The following is an 18,041-nucleotide window of genomic DNA, read 5'->3' as shown; positions in this document are numbered from 1 at the left end:
TGAAAGAAGCCAGATACTCAGGACTGCATTTCTACAGAAATGTCCAGAAGAGGCAAATCCAGAAGGACAGACGGGAGAGTAAAGGACAGACAGTTTCCAGGGCTGGGGGGAGGGGAATGGGGAGTGACAATTAAATGGGTATGGGATTTCTTTGGTCGGGGGGGATGAAAATATTTGGAATTAGATAGTGGTGATGGTTGTGCAACTTTGAGAATATACTAAAAACCACCTTAAAGGGGTACATTTTGGGCTTCCCGGGTGGCGCAGTGGTTGAGAGTCCGCCTGCCGATGCAGGGGACACGGGTTTGTGCCCCGGTCCGGGAGGATCCCACATGCTGCGGAGCGGCTGGGCCCGTGAGCCGTGGCCGCTGAGCCTGCGTGTCCGGAGCCTGTGCTCCGCAACGGGAGAGGCCACAACAGTGAGAGGCCCGTGTACCGCAAAAAAAAAAGAGTACATTTTGTGATAGGTAGTCTATATTTCGATTAAAAAAATGTTATATTGAAGAAGATCTGGCAGCCTGGTAATGTGATAGCAAGGAGGATTCAGACACAAGGAGAGCTTTACTCAGAAGCAGAGCCACCTAGAGCCCTAAGCTCTGCCTGCAGCCTCTGCCGGCTTCACCAAGGCCACCCCACAAATGGACACCACGTCCCTGTTGGCCACCTGCGGACCTGGGCGCCAAGGGATAGAAAGACGACTAAGACATGATCCCTGTGCTCTGGAGGGGTGACACCCCACACAGCAGTGGGCATCCGTACTGATGAGCCCCTCAAGAGAAGGTTGCCTTATTTCCAAAATGTTTAGTTTAAGAAGCAGGGGAGCAGGTCATCGGTAATAAACTTGTAAAAAAAATAATTTCTTTTAAAACCTCTAGCCTTTTAAAGAAATATGAAAACTTCTGGCGTCCAATGTCAGTGAGCTAGAAAGATAAGGCATGTGGAATGGCTCGTTTCCCAGAGAAGCGGGATGCTCACTGTGTTTGCGGAAAGGCAGACGTCCCCACAGACCTCGGTAACCCCGGTGATTCCCATGTATTCCGAATCCGCCAGCCTCCTGCATCTGGGATCTCACAGCAGCTGCCCCCGTTGTACTAACTTTTGTTATTTTGCCAAAAGACTCCGTGTGCCTCTCACTCAGGGGGCCAAGAACACAGAAGGCTGTAGTGGAGGGAAAGAGGACCCAGGAAATGGGGGGCTGTGTTTGGGGGCCGCTCAGGGGAGGCCTGATTAAACTCCCCCCAACCCCGTTCTCCAGGCTCTACATCAGCAGTTTTGCTCAGCGAGTGGAGATCCGTGTGCGCCTTTACCTCCAGGGTTTTCTGGGGGAAGGAGGTGGGGAGGTGCAAAGGGAGGGCCCACCCGGGACTGGTATCTCTCAGAAGGAAGGACCGCGCACTGCTATAAATCACTGCCTCAGGCGGACAGCTGTGGCCCGGGTGGCTTCAGAGGGGACCGTGGAGGCAGAGGGAGAGGGGAGTGATTGACCCTGGGCTCCTGCCACTTGCTGGGCTTTGGGCAGGAGTCCGGGAGGGCAGGATGGGGTGAAAGGCAGCAGGCGTCTGAGTGTGGAGACTCACCGAAGCCCCCAACCCTCTTCCGTCCTCTCCCCGTGACCCCCCGCAGGTTTAAGGAGCTTGGGGGTCAGTCAGACTCTCTCAGGGGCACAGAGGCCCTCTGGGGTGACCGTCACTAATGGGGATTTATTGTAAGGATATTTCTGGAAATTGGAAAGATTCCATAAACGCTGAGGGCAGATTGGCTTCCAGGAGATTGAACAGGATTCTGGATCTCAAGCAGCTCCAGGGGTCGTGCTTATCCCGGCTTCCTGGCGAGATGGAGCCCCTGGACCACGCCGCCTGGTCCTCGGGCCCCTGCCCTGACTCTCAGCCACCTGCTTCCGCTTATTCTCGGCCCCGAGAGGCTCACTTGCGCTTCTCTCTCTGTGCCTTTTAGCTTCTAGTCACACTACCAGCTGCCTTTTCTCTCGAATTCAAATCTCTGGAAAGAGTTCGATTAGACCATTGTCACCATGACCCCTGTCAGTAGCCACTTTCACACGAGGCCACCTCCGGGAATGATACACTGGCCGTCGTGAAGTGAGGTGTCCACCGGTCCTGTCGGCTGTAGCTTGGATAACAGAATCGCAGCTGACAGCCGGGTGTCCTAGGTGGATGCAGACTGTTCGTGCTGGTGGTGGGATGGGTGTGTGTGCGGGGCGTGTGGAATGAGGGAGTAGCAGGTCTCCTAAGACTTGGCCTGTCTGAACTTTGTCCCAGTGATACAAACTATGAAGCTAGTGCACACGGGAGACAGCCCTGCCCGCAGAGCTCTTTCTCCCCGAGTCAGGTCTCCCCGAGCGAGGCTGGGAAGTGCTGTCTCGTTCCCAACTCTCTCTCTCTTCCTTTTTTGGGTCCTGTAAGTGAGAACAGGAAGAGGCGACTGGAAGGTCTGCAGAGCTCTTTCTGGCTACAGGAGATAATTCTCGGTTTGCCCTAAGGAACGGGCTCCACTCTGCCCCTGCTTACTTGACGCCTCAGCCCATCCGAACCTGTTCCTTTTTACACGAAACCGAACGTTTCTGAATTCCAAAGTAGGATTTGGAGGCTAGCGAGTCCTTCAATGTTTGGTAAATGAATGAATGGATGAATGAACGAAAGCCATCAGACCCTCAAGGAGGGCTGGCTGGGAGGGGGTCGAGGCGTCTGACTTTGGTAGAAGAAAGGCCTCGCTTTGAATCCTGGCTCTGCCCCTTGCCAACTACGTGACGTGGGGACAAATCACTTAACTTCTCTGAGCCTGCCTTTCCCCAACTGTAAGGTGAGGCTTATGCCCACGGCTAAGTGCTTGGGGCATGGCCGTGACCATGGGGTTCCCAGCACGGGGCCCGAGGCGAGGTGCTCATGACCAGGCTGGCTCCAGGGGGCTGGTGGGCAGGGGGCGCGAGCCCACCAGGAAATCAGCCACCCGGCCATGTCTGTGGATGGGGAGGGAAGGCCAGGCCCAGTCCCAAGCCGCTTGGACCCTCATCACTCCCAGGGAGTTAGCAAGGCCGCCAGGACTGCGGTCCACTTCCAACCAGGGCTAGGCTACCAGTGAGGCGGGCGGGCCGTGTCCCAGCCCGGCAAGAGCTGGTTCCAGCATAGGGGTGACACCACCAGTGGTGCCGTGGGGTCCATGGAGGCTTAGGGGCCAGAGACCCATTGCCGTGGGTCAGGGGGGGTGGGGGTGAATGGGCAAATGGAAAAGCCGAGAGCCAGCAGGGTCAGAGAACAGCAAGCCCTGGGGCTGGGGGCTGGGGGGAGACACCGGCCGCCGGGAGGGTGACCTCTGACCGGAGGCCGGGAGCGCTTGAGTCCGCCGAGCGCCAGCCTGATGCCAGGCAGGCTCTTACAGTCTGAGTCTGTGATGCAGTGCGGACGGTGGGGGGCGAGGGTCTGGGCGGGGAAAGGCACTAGGAGCCCAGAGAAGCCCCAGCGGGGGAACCCCTCGCGGCCAGTGGCCGCTGTGCGCTGGTGGAGACAAGCCGTCCCCATCACCGTCCCCCTCGCCCCACCCGTCACGGGCCCACCTGCCCGCGCCTCTCGCATCCCGACGTCTCATCCCTCGGTCCCCCAGCATCAAGGGCCTGGGAGTCTTCCTCCCAGGACTCCTAGTAAGTCCCCCGCGTTGTCACGTGCTTCGCTATGACCCGCCGTGTCAACCACTCCTGCAATAAGCACGTCACCTCGTCGGCCTCTTCGTCTGCCCGGCTGAGCCACCGCTGTGGGAGCCACTTGGGCTCAGTCTCGCTGGGTGGCTGCTGTGCTCCTCCTTGGGCCGGCTGAGAGCGGCTGAAGGCCACACGAGCTCCCGGCTTTAGGCCAGCACGGGGCTTCCCAGCTGTGCCGTCCCTGATGAGGCCCCAAGGTCCCACACACCCTCATCCCTGGTCCCCACAAGTACCATCCCAAACCCTCAGCTGCCTCCCTGAGCTCTGCTTCCTGCTGACTTCCCCTCCCCAGCCCCAGCTCCCGGCAACCTCACCTTGCACTTCAAGGTGAAAGTGAAGTTCAGTACGTGGGAGGACCCTTCTGCCCACTCCTCCTGGCAGCCCCTCGTCCCACGACACTGGTGGAGGGCGCTTGCGCCCCGCGCCTCGCCTCTGAGTCCCATCCCCTCCCTGTTGCCTGGGGGGCTTATTCCATGTCTGGTGGTTCTCTCCCTGCCTGAATCTTTTCCTCACCGCCAGCTCCTTTCCCTTGGTGTTTCAACTCACTCCTGGCTCTTTCAGTACAATTTACGACAAAACCCTCTCTCAACCCCAGGTCCCTCTGAAACTGGGGCCTGGTCGCCGCTTCTCTTGACAGTTCAGCGTTCTTGAAAGTACCGTCTGTGTTTACTGTCTCTACTGGCATCCCCTCCTGCTCACCTGCCAACCCTCCCAATCCAGCTCTCATAGACTGCCCACCTCTGCTCTTGAAGATGCTGTGCAACCACTCAGCTGAGATCACTGCTGACCTCCGCTTATAAAGCCCAGTGGACACCCCTCCCAGGCCCCCCGTACCTCCAAGGTTCTTCCGAGGGTTGCCGTTGACCTCGCCTCCCCCGAGATGCCCTGCTGCCCTGACTTCCCTGACTGTGCTGTCTCTCGAGCCCTGCTTTCTCAGCCTCCTTGCTGAGATCCTCTTCCTCTGTTCACCCCACTTAAAGATTGGGGTCTTCCAGAACTCCGTGTCTCCCTCTGCCGTTCCCAACTGTCATGTTCTCCTCGAGTTCAAATGTTATCGTGGTGCACGTGACTGCCAGCTGGCGTGGGCGCCCGGCCAGAGGTCTTTCCCGAGGACCGTCTGTCGACGGGGACCTCCTCCTGGCTACCCCCAAACTGAATTCCTTCCCTGACGCCCAGCCTGCTCCTCCTTGGCTCCCTATCTGGGTAAATGTTGTCTCCAGCCACCCACTGGCCAGATGAACCACTGCATGAGACCCAGCTGCGCTCAGCCCACCCGGGTGCCTGCTCTGCGCCATGGTTCCTTCTGCTCTGCGCCCAAACCCAGCCCTCACCCTGTCGGTGGAGTTCATCCTTCATCTCGGCTGCCACGGTGTCCTCCAGACCCCTGACACCTCTTGCTGGGGTTTATGCAGCCTCCGTGCCCCGCCCACGCCCCCTCCCATTCATTCTCCACGCAGTGGCCGGGATGAGCGTCTACAAATGCGACCCTGCATCCTCCCACTTAAAATTCTTCACGGCTTCTCCAGTGCCTCCGGGATAAAGTCCAAACTCCTTAGCAGGGTGTCCAAGACCCCCCACATCCCGTGGTCTCGATGAGCGTGGCGAATGGGACCTGGAGACTGGTGCTCAAGTCCCGACAGCACTTTTGCTGTGTGACTTTGAGTAAGTTACTTAACCTCTGTGAGCCTCTGTGTTCTGTGTCCAGCTGTTGGCGAGGGGGCAGGCGACGCCTGCTCTTTGGGGGCTGAGTCTGTTTCTGTAGCTGTCTTTTGATCTTTATCTCAGGTCAGGTGCGCTCCCAGTGGGGCCCGCTGTTTCCTGCCCTGGACCAGTGCCCGCTCTGTCTCTGGACCATTAGCTTATCCCCCCCGACAGTCGCCCGGTGCCCCCGCGCTGGCTCCTGAGCTGTGTCCTCCCCAGAAGCCGCCCCTATCCGATCCTTTCCTTGTTTCCACGCCACTGCCACTGTCTGCAGCCCGCGCCGGGGCCTGGCGCCTTCCACTTCTAGTTGCTTAACACTCCTCACCACTGTTTAGGGTTCTTCTCGGGAATCACCGGCTGGAAGTTTCTCCTGCACACACCTAGACTAGTTGTGGCTCCCAGATGTTTCCATAGAGTCTTTCCCTCGTCCCATCAAGGCCCTCAGCTCCCGTCTCCTCGAGGGCTCTTGGCTGACTGATGCAGCCCCAGAGGGTAGGGATCATGTCTTCGTTATCTTTATATCCCTAGTGCTCAGCCCGGCACTTCAGGTTGTCCGTAAACCTTTGTGGAACGGAGTTGTCTCCGGGCGGTACTGGAATCCTCACTTCCATTATTTATCGTTTATAATGCTCTCCTTCTTGTTTGTTTCTGTTCCTCTGGAGAGTAGGGGCTGTCAGGCCATCAGACTGTAAGCTGCCTGAGGACAGGGTCCCTGTCTGAGTGGTGCCGTCAGCACACAGGTGACCCTCATCAGCACTGCCGACTGCCCGGCCTCGGAGAGGTGGGAAATGTCACGTGGGGAGACCGCGTCCTTCTCCCACTTTGTGCAGAGCAAACCCAGTGGCTGTCCCCGAGGCACCGGCTCATGAGAGGTGGCAGTGGGGGAATGGGGCCGAGCACGTTTGGGGGGTGTGCAGAGCCGAGGCCTGGGTGCCTGGGAGGGCGCTGGACATTGGGCCTGGGGGCCATTAGCCGAGGACCGACCTTTCCCCACCCAGACGGTTTCAGCTTTTGTTTTAAAATCGGCTTCAGGCCGGTCAGAGCATCTCTGAGTGTCACCTGCCACCGGGTGAACCAGTGAACTTGCCTGTTTGTCTTGCGAGGGATCCTGGGGGTTCCTTCTGCCTGATGACCTGGGCTGAGCTGCCGGCCCCCTGCCGGCCAAGTCCTCCGTGGCTCCGCAGCCTGCGGCCACCCCCCGAGTTGTTACGCTCCTGGGGTGCGCATTGCTTTGGTCTCTAGCAGAGGTGGAGGTGGAATGCAGGCAAGCAGTCTGCGCAAACCTCCCTAAGGGTGGTCCTGCCAGGGCGAGCAGCGGCTGTCCCCTCCGGCCTCCCTGGGAAGCCGAGCTTGCCTCTTCCCCCTGGCCAGGGGTCCCAGCGCTGGGGTCCCGGGAGGCTGATGCTGGGGTGGGGAGGCACAGGCAGCTGCTCTGCTCAAGTCCTGGGAGAGCCCTGTGTCCCAGAACACCCTTGTTTGTAACGATCACTCTCTTCCCTGTCCTGTGAGTGTGTGATGTGCGTGGAGGACGGGGGTCTGAAGGGCGATGAACTTCGTGCCTCTAGTTCCGTGTTTTAGACATATTTTCCCATGGTAGAGCTTTTAAAGTTGGTTTTCTGCTAATTTGCGAAGAATGGGGTTGGGCTGGGTACTCAGCCTAGCTTCAGGAGTCATGTGCTTTGTCTGCTAAAAACCTAGGCATGTTGGTAGAGGGAAGACCTCATTTGGGTCACTGGTCCTAAGACCGATTTTAATAAAAATTCCTTAATCTTCCCTCCAAAGACTGGAGTTTCCAGAGCAGAGCCCCAAATGTTTTCTGGCCCCGTTGGGAGCCAAGCAACTTTGAGGGGAGCTTCAGCCGGCAGTGGGGGTGGGTCAGGCCAGGCACACAGCAGCCCTTCTTGCTAGGAGGTGGGTGTCTAGGAATGAGGGAGCCTGTGTCCTCGCCTCCAAAAGTCTTTGGAAGGGGACAAGCCCTCCTCCACGTGCAGTGACAGAAACGTGAGCCTGTGGGGCGAGGCGGGCGGAAATGAAGACGTCTTCTTTCAAGTCTGATTCTCCGCGTGAAAGAGGTTCTGCTACTGGCAGGTTTATAAACAGTGAATCGGGCGAGTGCCTGCGAGCGCGTCTGCACTCACAGGCCCTGGAGGACTCCCGTCGAGCCCCAGCCCTGGTTCGGCCGCAGACACGTGTTCTCCCTCCCTCGCCCCTCCCTCTCTTGGGGTAGGCTTCTTGCCCAGGGCTGTGCAGGCAGGTCAGGAGAAGAGGCAGACTGGATGAGTCCCTGCAAAACAGTCTTCTCTGGTGGAGCCCTCCCAGCCGGCTTCATCAGGATGGTCGCCCTGGAGCTCTGACGGCCACCTCTTGCCCTCTTTTCTGCCTGACAGAAGGTCTGCAGCTGTTTGCAGGTTCTGACGTGAGCGTCCAAGCATGCAGCAGGGCTGTGAACCAAACAGGGACAGGGCTTGGAGTCTGTCCACTTGTGGACGGGGGAGGGAGGCCAGCCCTGTGTCTTGGAGAAACCAGGCAGCATCTCGAGTGAATCAGCATCCTGTACGTGTATGTGTATTTGCAGGAACTTGCATTTGTAGGGTCCGCCTGGAGTGTGATTGGCTGTAGGTGGGAACCAAGTTGCCTCCGGTGGTGCTGGATGTGAGGAGGTTGGGGAAAGGGGGTCGCGAGGGCTGTGGGGCTGCAGGGGTCTGTTTACAAGGCTACCTGGTTGTGCAAAAATTATTAAAAAAAACCTGCTTCCTAATCTTGCTCCAGAATAATGAAAGGCAGTGAGCCCGAAAATAAGGGTTAGGGGGAGGGGCCAGAACTGGGGTGTGGCCACTGATTCACTCACTCACTCACTCATTCATTCATTCGACTAGTGTGTACAAGCACCTTCTGTGTGCTCAGCACAGAGTAGGGCCAGGCACGGAGAGGGGGACACACAGAAGGTCTGGCTCCGTGATCTTGGGGCTCACGGTGGGGAAACTGAGAGGCACGGCCAGGACACGACGGAGCCCCCGTGCAGCACAAGACTGGGAGGTAGCTGCACTTTGTTCATTTTGGACCGGAGAGGGGGGACGTGGGGGACCCCGGGTACCTGGATTTCCCTGTGGGGGATATTCCTATGGCCTTTAAGTTCGGAAACATCTCCTCTGAGCACTTTTGCTGGAGATCTTTAAAAGGACACCACCCTCTGCCTGAGGAAACGGAACCCATGGAACACAACTTCATCTCTTTTTAAAGGTTTGGTCCTAACCTTCCCTTCCCTTGACTGTCCCCCAGCCTGTTATTGCTTTGCCGCTGTGGTACCCTAATCGGCCATCACCCTTACCGATCGAGGACCGACTGGAGGAAGGACAGAAGCTATTTTGTTTAATGAGCAAAGCTGAGCCTCATATTCAACCGAAGGTGATCAGCTTTGGCTTGGTGATGGGGGTGTTGCAGGGACAGTGCGATGACGGTTCTCGTACTCTTCTGAGAGCGTTTTCCTTGCCTTAAGCTGTGTTCTGCAGACTCACAGTGGCTGGATGTAACTTTTGACTAAAGTAGGACAAAACTCCGTAAGATGCTGTGTCAACGTGAGTGACGTGGTGTATAATACTTTGAGAGTTTAAAGAAAAAAAAAGATTCCCCTGGGGCTGGGAGGCCACAGGAAACGTTTTATGGGACGGAAAGTTAGCTAGACCTCGGGAATGGGACGGGGCCTTGGGGAGTCGAGGGGAGGCAGCTACATTATTGAGAAGGGGTAGACTGAACTCTCCAATGGAATCAAGATATCTTCATGAGGCTCTACGTGATGCCACATCCTCCATCCCGCAGCCCGTGCAGGGATTTATCCTATAGAACCTGGGCCCCTCCGCGTTCCACAGGAGCCAGTGGCACATTTGCTGGCCACGGGTGCTGCCTGGATTGTGAATGTGAATCACAGGAGAGAAACTTGTTCCCCCGGCTTTGACTCCAATGACAAAACATGGGACAGCATCACTGAGCTTCCATGTGTGCTTCAAAGGCAGAGGAGGAAGAGGGCTGGTTTCATCTCCTTCTTGTGCTGTCAAAGGCCCATCCCCTTCTCTAGAATCCAACTTTCCCTAATATTTCGGAAGGATGACAAAGTCGCACTTGGAATCAGGAGCCCCCAGTGGGTATCAGCTCATGTGCGCACCTGTTATTAACGAAAAGCGTGAGGGTCCTTTTTCAATTTGTAAATCCTTGGGAAATTCAGAATAATAGGGAAAAGCAAAAAAAACAAAAGAAAAAAACAACCACCATTCAACTGGGCCTAAGACCCTTCCAACAGATGGCCAGTTGTCCATCCACTTAGAATGCGAGGGGGAGCTTGTTGAAATCAGTCACTGTTGATGAATCAACAACTATTTTTCAAACGCAGGAAAATTTAAAATAAGATGCAGAGGGAGGCGTTAGAATCCATTCATTCATCTAACCACTCTCTATTGAGACCACATCACTTCTTTGCTTCAAGGTGAGGGTTTCAGCAAAATTGGCAATCTCACCCTTCCATCCCAAACTCCCAGAAATGACAGAATATATACTTTAAAAAAATATAAGCAGTGCCAGAAATCAAAAAAGGATGTCCCTGGTACATCAGAAATGGACGAATCCCTGAAGGATGGAAAGTAGTCAAGATCAGATTGATGAAGGAACGCACGGCTTCAGATGTCCCTACAGGAGGATCACTAAGAAATGGGCCCCGGGACTGGAAGTGGCAGACATGGGGCAGAGGGAAGGCAGGAGTACGTGAGAGGGTGAGCAGTTGGGGTTACCAGGAGGATCAGGCAGGCAGGTGAACCCCTCCACACCTCCACATCTGACCCCCATGGGGCAGGCAGTGGGCAATAGAGATTGCTGGGATGCGTGGGTGAGAGAGGCAGAGCAGTGTTCCGGGTGGCTGACACAACCCAGGAAGATGTCCACTTCTACACTCCCTGCTCACTCACTCTCCCAAGAGCAGGGGCTTTCCCTTGCTTGTGTTGGAAAGGCTGGGGTAAAACCTGCCCCAGCATATATCCAAATCCTTCCCCCTGCTGACCAGGCCCACATGGACTTTCTGATACAAAAAATGAGTGTGCCTCCAGGATTCACCAAAAAGATGTGCAAAAGGTACTGATTGCAGCACACAAAAGTTCACACTCAGGGAAATGCTAACGGTGTAAGCAGAATAGGACTTCTCCAGAGCCTTTGGAATAAGTACAGCTGTCGGATCTGTAAAAACTCAGCCAGAGACCTTGGAAACTAAAAATGTTCACAACGACATGTAAAAATCAACAAATGGGCTGGACCAGCAGAGTGGATGGAACTGAAGAGAAATTCGTGCACTGGAGGAGTTCTCTGCAGCATGTGGTCTAAAGGACCATGAGATGGAGATATGGAAAGAAACACTGAGACGTGGAGGACACATTCTGTCCACAAGAAGTTTCCAAAGGAAGGAAAGGATGGAATGGAAAGAATAAAGTAGAAAAGAAACACTGCTAGAAAATTTACCAGGAGATAGAAAAGAAACCATTTAAGACAAAATCCCAAGATTAAATAGCATGACCAAGGGCCAAGTAGGGAGAGTGACAAACACCTATAGTTAGTTACAGCACAACCGCAAAGTTAGAGGAAGACTACTAGAAAAAACAGAAACAAAAACTTAACAACTTCCAGAGAGAAAGAGGGGAGGAAAAAAGATGATCTAAACAGGAGAAGGGTGAGAAGGACAACAGACCTCTCACTGGCTACACTGGATGCAAAAAGGCAGTGGAACCAAGGGCATGAACCCTCGGGGGCGGGGAAGACAGTGAGCAGGAATCTGTCCCCAGTAAAACTCTCCTTCAAGCGTGTCGGGGAAAAGAGTCATTTTGGACTTAGGGATTCAAAGAGTTTACCATCCACTGGCTCCCTCTAAAAAAATTAAAACTGGTCACAAAAAGCAGGATAAAAGTGGGAGTGAAGAACCTCCTTTTGGCCAACTGCACACACTTCTGTCTCAGAAAGAGACAGTTTGCTCCGAGCTGGGGGTGAGTGGACTCACTCATCATCTCCCCAGGACAGCTGGCTGAACAGAAACAACTGCCGCTATAGAAGGTCTTTGGCTGCCTTTGCGTGGTCACCATGGTAAAGTGTGCGATGGACCTGACGCCGGCGATCTCCTCTCAACCCCCATCAGAGCCTTTGCTTTTGTCTCTGGAGCCTAAAGAGGCATGGCTACCTGGCTGGGGCTGCCAGCATCCCATGAAGTGTTTGCTGTCTCTTAATTCTCAAATCCATCCCATGAGTGTTCAGAGGGGATGAGGCTGGGAGAGTCTCTCTCTCCCAGCCTGATGCTCTGGGTGGCAGTAGACACACCTGTGTGACCTTTACCCATTGGAAGCAGTGCGATGGCAGACTTAGGTTGCTAAGAACGTCAGGCATATGCCTGACTGGGAGGTCTGCCCGGTGGCCTGGCCCGTTTGAGAGACTGACAGCTGTGCTGGATGGAGGGGGAAGATCCGTCAGGAAGCAGCCCTGAGGGCTTTGGGGAGGAACGAAGGAAGGAAATAAACGTTGTTGTAGGAGGTTACAGGCACTAGGAGTCCAGGCGAAGCCACAGGGTGCTGCTTTAGGGCACCTGGCGGGTGGGAGAGGAGGCGTAAGGGGCTGCCCCAAGGTCCCCGGAGCCTGAGCTGGCAGAGCCAGTCCTGACTGGAGCCCCTGGCAGGCCTCTCCACAGAGAAAGTCTTGGAAGCTCTTTAAAAATTCATGTTATTAAAGTAAGCTTCTCCCTCCAATTTCTCTCCTCCGCATAATTGTGCCTGTGGAAACCAAGCGGGGTTCATGTTCCAAGCATGAGTTTGTGCTTCCCTGGTGGCCGCTGTTCGTGGCTCGGCCTGGTTCCCTGTGGGCCAGAGCTGGTCCCAAGACTCCTTCACCCGCATGGGCCTTGGCCCGGGTTCTCCCTGGCTCTCCAGGTTGGGGGAGGCTGGGAACCAGCCTTGCCCAACCGGCTGTCTTCAGAAGGGCCCCAGGAACTTGGCTAGTGTTTTTATTATAGTCCTAGACTGTGCAATCTCGTGGGGGGCCCTTGAAGCCCTATGCCCTGCCCCCTGGCTCCAGGCATCACTAGACTTAAACCGTTTTCCTTAGATAACTGTCTTCATTGCTTAAAAAAAAAAACTCCAAAGACACAGCTACCGTGACATCTCTTGAAAAGGCTTTCCTGCTTTTCACTTGCTGATGGCCAAGAAAGGTTAAATCACTCCTGTGCAAGCCCACTGGGCTCAGGGGAAGGGCCAGCCTGAGGGCTCTCCCCACCCCCGAGGAACGCTGGACACACATGGTCTCGTGGCACCTTTGCCCCGGAATGAGGAGGCCTCTTGGAACCTGCTGTGTACGTTACATATGTTACGTATTACATGTTTTTACATGTTACCTGTTAGCGTCGGGTTCGGCCCTCCGGTTTCTTTATTCATGCTTCAGGCACTATCCACTCATTTAAAAGCATCTCAATGGAAGTGGAGGACACTGTGGAAGTGGGGGCAGAGAGGAAGAGGCAGCGGTGGGGGGGAAGATGGGAGAGGAACAGGAAGCCGTTTGTGGCTGCCTTGCAAACAGACGCCCAGCGGTCCCAGTCCACGGATGCTCTGTGTGGGCACGGAGAATGCGGAACCCTGGCTGGCATGTTTCTCCATAAATTCCCAGCTAGAGAGACCCTCTCTGCAAGCCTCACTTGGATGCAGTGTTTTAGAACAGATGATTCCTACTGGGAGACCATGAGCATTTGAGATCCTCAGGGGGAAGAGGTGGCATTTAAGCTTTCTTTTTTTCTAAAACAGAAAAACCACTTTGAAGATAGGTAGGGTTGGGTGTTCTTGTGGCCCACGTGCTGGAGCCCTCGGAGCACAAGCTTTCCCAGTACTTTTTCTTTCCTTTCCTCATTTGTTTGGAGCTGGGGAAGCACCTCTCCTCTGGATGCCACCACGGGTTCCCAACGACAGAATGGAGAGTTGAGAGTGACCCACGGATTCAGCTCGTCGAAACTCTACAGAGGAAGATGACCGGGAACGCCAGGGGCTCGAAGCGCCGGGACAGACCTTAGCCACGCCCTCCCACTTGTCTCTTGATAACTCCCTCCCCAGGGTCTTCAGCAACTTGGGGCAGAGCTGGGATTAGAATTTGAGACTCCTGATTTCAGTTCAGTGCTTCCCCCCACAACCCCCTCCCCAGAACTCCATGCTTTCTCTGCAGCCTGCCGGCCAGGGCACAACTTATACCGTCAGGCAGGAGAATGAAACCCCGGTGTAACCTGATTGGGAAGGGTGCGGGGTGAACTTCCACCCCAGAACGATGCTCTCATCAGCGTGGAACTGATGCTTGACCTTCCACCATTAGAGATTCATTCCTTTGTCACTTGGAGGCGAGGCCGGCTTCCAGAGTCTCCTCCTGAAATTTACGTACCTCTGGGAAGGCCACCCATGGCTGACAGCTAGCAACCGGCTTGGGCTGTGTCTCCAGGAGAGGTGATAGCTGATGGTGGTAGGGGTGGAGGGGAAGGCGGGGCAGAGAGATATGAAACTCGCTGAAGCAGCAGGACAGAGCTGGGACTGGTGTGAGAATGGGTCCTCCCTGTTGTGGACCTTCCGTACGTGCTACCACCCACCTGCCCACTACCTGTAGGGCAGAACATGACCCGATACACTGGTGGGAAATTCCTGTCACCGAGGCGTGAGCAAATGTTTGGAAACTGAAAGGGAAAGACAGGACTGCCCAGCCATCTGCCCTCTGAGTACGCCCAGCCCGAGCCGTCGACGCTGGGGCGGTCCCCTCTGCTCCCCCAGGTATATCGTCTGCAGGGACTCGCCTGCATGGGCGCTTCCATCCACGGCTGAAGAACAGAGGTGCTTGTGCCGTTATTTTGTGATTGGAAGACAGGCGAAGAGACCGAGGCGGCGGAGGGGATGGGGTGTGATCTGTGTTCCACCCTGACGCGGGGCCTCGTGTCCTGGCAGACGAACGGAAAGGTTAGGGTCAGAAACGGAAAGGGCCGTTTCCCCAGAAGGCTCAGTGAGACTCAGAGCACGAGAAGTGAGCTTGGGGGCTCGGCAGATCTGCCCCAGCTTCTGCACGACATCGGGAATTGCCAGGCGCACAGGGAGACAGCAGCCTCCACGGCCATCAGCAGCTTCCTGAGGGACGTTGACAACACGGGCCACGGCAAGGCTCCGGAAGCAAGTTCAAGGTCACTGGACGTTGACCAAGGGGAGCAGAGACGAAGAAGAAGACTCAGCATGAGTGCGTGCAGTGTGGTCCTGCAGGGTCCCCTAGAGACCCTCAGGAGGGTCTTTGGGGGGCTAGGGCACTATAAGGGATTCTCTGTCACATGAAGTTTCAAGAAGAGGAACTTTGGACCCTTGTTACTTAGTTGTGACACAGGGTGGAGTGGCCTGGTTATACTGGAGTTCCTCTTACACCAGCCGAGCCCTGCCTGAGATGCTGATAGACAAAAGTGCCTCTGATCCCAGGACAGGAAAGGAGCCCTTGGTCCTGCTCAGAGAAAGTCCAGTAGTTCATGGGTGCAATCTCCTTCTTCCCCACCCAAGTCATGGCCATGATTCTACAGGACTGGAAACTTTGTCCCAAGCTTGGCTTGGGAAAGGGCAGAGTTTTCAGGGACTGCATTATGCAATCAGGAGAAGAAAGGGGGAAGCCTACCCTTGTTTTATGAACTTGAGGGTAAAATGAGGCGGAAGGAGGGGAATGAGATAGGCTCAGAGCCTCCCAGCTGGAAACGTGACCTGAACCTTCCAGGGCTGGTTTATGGGACAGCGGGGAAAGATACAGATGGGGATTTGTTTCAAAAAGAAAAGGTCATCTTCGCAGGCTGTAGAAGAGCCAGGGTGTATAAGCAAAGTTGTTCTGATGTCACTCTCCCCCTCTTCCTCAGCCATCCACCTGCCAAAGTGCCGACTCCTTCCTGCCTGCCTGTGATTAATCCCAGTTTGTTCAGGATGCGTTCACTGAGTCCTGAAGATGTTGAGTGGCAGATTTGGCCACTTGCATAAGCTGAGTTTTCCAGAAGATAAGGGAAAAGGGCAATGTCCTCCACACCTGCCAGTACGGTATGTGACCAGGGTGACACCACTCAGAGCTGTTACTAAGCAGATGTGACAGAAAGAGCTGCAGCAAGAATACGGTTTGATAGGTGCCATTTAGATGGAGTGGCCCTGTCTCGAGCCATCGCCCGGTTGACAGATACTGGGCCTCTGGGGGTGTTCTGTTCGGAGAGTCGAACATAACAGCAGATGCAGTTTTGCAGACTGAAGTTGGTCACATCCACACCCAGCACACCGTCGCGCCCGTTTACTGAGGTGTGCAATGAGCCTGGCTCTGGGTCACGCCGGATGCACCAACCTGACCCACCTTTGTTTTTTTTTAATTAAAGTAGAGTTGATGTACAGTGTTGTGTTCATTTCTGCTCTATAGCAAAGTGATTCAGTTATATATATATTTTTTCTTTTTAAAAGTCTTTTCATTATGGTTTATTACAGGATATCGAATATAGTTCCCTGTGCTCTACAGCAGGACCTTGTTGTTTATCTACTTTATATGTAATGGTTTTCATCTGCTCAACCCAACCTCCCACTCCGTCCTGCCCCACTGCCCCTCCCCCTTGGCAACACAGGTCTGTTCTCTATGTCTGTGAGTCTGTTTCTGTTTTGTAGGTAGGTTCATTTGTCATATTTTAGATTCCACATATAAGTGATATCATATGGTATTTGTCTTTCTCTTTCTGACTTACTTCACTTATTAAGTCTGTAGGTCCACTCATGTTGCTGCAAATGGCATTATTTCATTCCTTTTTATGGCTGAGTAATATTCCATTGTATATATGTACCACATCTTCTTTATCCATTCATCTGTCGATGGACATTTAGGTTGCTTCCATGTCTTGGCTATTGTACATAGTGCTGTTATGAACATTGGGGTGCATGTATCTTTTGGAATTATGGTTTTCTCAGGGTATATGCCCAGGAGTGGGATTGCTGGATCATATGGTAGTTCTATTTTTAGTTTTCGGAGGAACCTCCATGCTGTTCTCCATAGAGGCTGCACCAACTTACATTCCCACCACCAGTGTAGGAGCGTTCCCTTTCCTGCACACCCGCTCCAGCATTTGTTATTTGCAGACTTTTAAAGGACGGCCATTCTGACCGGCATGAGGTGCTACCTCACTGTAGCTTTGATTTGCATTTCTCTAATAATCGGTGACACTGAGTATCTTTTTGTGTGCCGATTCGGCCCACCTCTATTTGCAGGTGGGGATTTCGGGGCTCAGAGAAGTGGAGCGATGTGCCCAAAGTCACAGAGGAAAGTATCAGAATCTGGATGTAAAACCAGGTCTGTGGTCTTCCTCCTGGTGGAGCTGTGGGCAGGCGTGGGCTCTAGGCTGTGTTCAGTCCCCCATTAGGAGCGTACTCACCTCTGGGCTTGGTGTGGACTCAGTGCCTGGCCTGGCACTGCTTGGCCTGCAGTCACTGCTCTGAGGTCCCCAGGCTCCCCCTCCTCCCGTGAGGCCCTAGGAGAGAAGCGGCATGTCCACGGGAGAGGCCCTTAGCTTTTCCAGAATATTTCCATCCCAGGAGAGGGAAGCCCTTCCCTCTGGAAGCCACAGCTGCATTTGAATTAAACGGATACCCGGACGGCCCATGGAACCGAAGCCACTCTTTCCTTGCTGTGTGATTTTTAAATGTCACCCAACCTTTATGCAGTTTTTCCCATGGAATAACCCTGAGAGATATGTGAGGATGATAACTGATGCTTGTCTTCCCCACAGGCGAATCAGCCCCAGAGTGGACCGCCCCTGATAGGATCAGAACTCTGGCCGCTGTCTGGACCACCGCCCGTGGCCAACGTTGTGTACTGGGGACAACACGTTAATCTGAATAAATTTTGAAGCCAAGACTCATGAGACAGGTATAAATTCTATTTGCACGCACCTGGAAACATAAAATGGGGCAGACAAGCGATTTTTGGGTAATCTGCCAGTTTGCACGTTTATGCGTCGATACGGATCACTGAGACCTGATAGGGTTGTAATTGACCAGAGCCCCGCAGCCTGGGCTGGCAAGGAATTCACTGGTTTTCCCATTGAGCTCTGTTCCTTTGTAAGCGTCTGGGAAATCAAGTGATGACTATTTATAACGACTGCTTGGTGATGACTTTGAGACCGCTAAAGTCAAACAGGATGGTTTAAAATAATGGAATCTGCCCTTTGACCTCTGGAAAGCCCTAATCCTGGCCCCGTGCTGGAGTGACCATTGTAATGAGCGTTAGCTGCAGGCCCCCTTTGTAAGTCTCCGACTCGACAGGAGTGGACCTTCCATTTGATCACTCTGACACGTCAGGGGAGAGTGTGTCCCACTCCTCAGCCTTTGTTTTGGTCATCAGAGTTGAGTTTTGGTTTGAGATGCATGTGACCGGCCTTTGTTGTTTCGTGGGTGTGGTTAGAAACATAATTCATGCCAGACATAAAAAGGACAAAGCAGAAAGGGGATGTGGGGCTTGTCTCATGCAAACCCCTTCTTTTAAAGAAGAGGTGGGGGGCTCAGAGAGGGAAAGTGACTTCCTCAAAGCCACCGAGCTATTGAACGACAGAGCT

The sequence above is a fragment of the Globicephala melas genome, chromosome 10 (genome assembly GCF_963455315.2).
Source record: "Globicephala melas chromosome 10, mGloMel1.2, whole genome shotgun sequence".
In the NCBI taxonomy this organism is placed as follows: domain Eukaryota; kingdom Metazoa; phylum Chordata; class Mammalia; order Artiodactyla; family Delphinidae; genus Globicephala; species Globicephala melas.
Note: the sequence above shows the minus strand (reverse complement) of the source record.